At 77.2% G+C, this 2,500-nt stretch overlaps 2 non-coding genes across 2 annotated transcripts in view; both read right to left on the bottom strand.

Annotated features, from left to right (window-relative positions):
• The window catches only part of LOC140692233 (28S ribosomal RNA), a 5,194-nt gene extending 5,008 nt beyond the window's left edge, over positions 1-186 (bottom strand). The window contains exon 1 of the ribosomal RNA XR_012067804.1: positions 1-186. This exon is cut by the window's left edge and continues 5,008 nt beyond it. This is a non-coding gene — a ribosomal RNA (28S ribosomal RNA).
• Positions 187-1,493: 1,307 nt separating this feature from the next.
• On the bottom strand, positions 1,494-1,646 carry LOC140692258 (5.8S ribosomal RNA). The gene has a single exon (XR_012067829.1). It is a non-coding gene; the product is annotated as a 5.8S ribosomal RNA (ribosomal RNA).
• Positions 1,647-2,500: the final 854 nt, after the last annotated feature.

Below are 2,500 nucleotides of genomic sequence, written 5' to 3'. Positions count from 1 at the left end.
CACGAGCGGCGCCGGGGAGTGGGGCTTCCGTACGCCACATGTCCCGCGCCCCACCGCGGGGCGGGGATTCGGCGCTGGGCTCTTCCCTGTTCACTCGCCGTTACTGAGGGAATCCTGGTTAGTTTCTTTTCCTCCGCTGACTAATATGCTTAAATTCAGCGGGTCGCCACGTCTGATCTGAGGTCGCGGCTCGGAGGGGGGGGCGGAGGGCGGACGACGGCCGGCCGGCCGGCCCGCCCGACAGGACGGACGGACGCCAGGCCGGCCGACCGACCGACCGCCCGCCCGCCCGCCCGCGGAGGACGGTGCCCGCGAAGCGGGAGAGGGCGGAGGGAAGAGGGCTACGCGCGAGGCGCCGAACCGCGGTCGACCGCCCGGTCCCCCTCCCTCCCCCTCAACCGACCCCACCCGCCCACGGACGCCCAAACACGGGGTTCGGGCGGGCGGGCGGGCGGGCGGCCGGCCGGAAGGAAGAAGGGAGGCGGACGGGACGGGACGGGAGCACGAGCCGGCGACGTGGCACGGGACGGGCGGGCGGCGGCGAGAGGGGAAGGCGCGCGCGACGCCGGGCCCAGGCCGGAGGCATCGTCGTGCCGGGGAGGAGGGGAGAGGGGGCGGCGGCGGCGGCGGCGGCGGCGGCCGTCGGTCGGGAGGCGGGCGGGCCGGGAGGAACCCGGCGGCCGCCCCGCGGCGACCGTCGGGGCCCCTTCCCCCACCACGCGACGCCAACCGCCCCGGCGCGAGCCGCCCCGCCCCGCTCCGCTCCGCTCCCACCCGTCCTCCGCACGGCCACGAGACGTCCCCGACGGGCGACGGACGCCCGGCGGCGCCCCCCCCCGACGAACGCCACCCCGAGGGCCCAGGGGCACGAAGCGCGGCCGCGGCCGCAGCCCGGGGGAAAGCGCGCAGCGGCGAGCGACGCCGCGGCGTCCCGCGGGTCGCCGCCGGGGCACGCATCCCCGGGGCGCGGCCGCGCGCGCGCCTCGGCCACGGCGAGAGCCGCCCGTCCCGACGGGGCGAGGCGGGGGCCGCGGGGGCGCGCGGCAGGGGGGTGGGGGGCGGCGCGGCCCGGAGGCCCAAACCGCCCCCACCCACACCCCGGCACCACCGCGACACACCCGGGGACGCGCCCCAGAGACCGCTTGCGGCGCGAGGGGGGCTCCCGGTGGGACCGCGGCGGCCACGGCCACGGCCATGGCCACGGCCACGGCCACGCGCGAGCTCCCCCCCCATCTTTTTCCTCCCTTCCCTTTCGCGGGCGGCACCTCCCGGGCCTCGACGCCGCCTGCCGCCGCCTGCCGGCCGCCCGCCGCCGCCCGCACCCTCCCGGGCGCGGGGGCGGGGTCGGCCGCAGGAGGGACAGACGGCGCGAGGGCAGAGGCACCGTGTCTGCACTTAGGGGGACGGAGGGCACCGCGGCCCTGCGAGGAAACCCCCAGCCGCGCGACCCCCCCACGGGCACACACCCGGGGGGGGCGCGATTGATCGTCAAGCGACGCTCAGACAGGCGTAGCCCCGGGAGGAACCCGGGGCCGCAAGTGCGTTCGAAGTGTCGATGATCAATGTGTCCTGCAATTCACATTAATTCTCGCAGCTAGCTGCGTTCTTCATCGACGCACGAGCCGAGTGATCCACCGCTAAGAGTCGTACGAGAATTTTTTTCTGCCTTTGGTTCTGTGGCACGGCACGTCTCCCGCCCACCACACCCCGGGAGGGTGAGGTGGGGGGTCGCCTCGGGCCGGCCGAGTCAGAGAGAAATCAGACCGGAGGGTCGGGAAGGCTTCACAACGGGGCGCAGCCGGCACCGACACGGCGCGTGCCGGCTCGGACACCCCACAGGCGCCCGGGGGTTCCCGCCTCCCGCAGGGACGCGGGGGGCGCACCAACCACGCGGCCACCGACCGTCCCGACGGGCCGCCGGGCGGGCGAGGCCCCACCCGACGGCCGCGGCGGCGGCGGCGGCGGCGAGCGACGTGGTGCGGCGCCCCGGCCCAGGGGAGGCGGAGTCTGGGGGACGACGAGGGACGGACCTCCCGAGTCCCCACGGGCCCGACCGCCCCGACCCCAAGGCGGACGGGCGACTCCCCCCTAAGGGTCTTTAAACCTCCGCGCCGGGACGCGCTAGGTACCTGGAGAGGGCGAGGCGGGCGAGGGAGGCGTGGACGGCACGGACCCCCCCCACCCGGAGCCCCAAACGTCGGCCACCGCCCCGACGCCGACCGCCACACTCCGGCCACGGCCGGCGGTCCTCGCCGCCGCGGGCCCTCGACACGGGGCCACACCGTGCACCGGCCGGCCACCGCCCCCCGCCACCACCGAGTCCCACCGCCAACGCCAACGCCAACGCGTGCCGACGGCAACCTAACCCCACTCCCCACGAGGCCGGGCAGAGAGGGCCCTCCCCCCGCGTCCAGACAGACCGCACGCCCTCCTTCCCACCTCCACCCCCAGCCCCCCAAGGACCCCCAACCCGCACCCGCAGTTCCCGGGGTCCCCTTCT

The sequence above is a fragment of the Vicugna pacos genome, unplaced genomic scaffold (genome assembly GCF_048564905.1).
Source record: "Vicugna pacos unplaced genomic scaffold, VicPac4 SAC-SAT, whole genome shotgun sequence".
Taxonomy (NCBI): domain Eukaryota; kingdom Metazoa; phylum Chordata; class Mammalia; order Artiodactyla; family Camelidae; genus Vicugna; species Vicugna pacos.
This window is presented reverse-complemented; position numbering and strand designations above follow the sequence as displayed.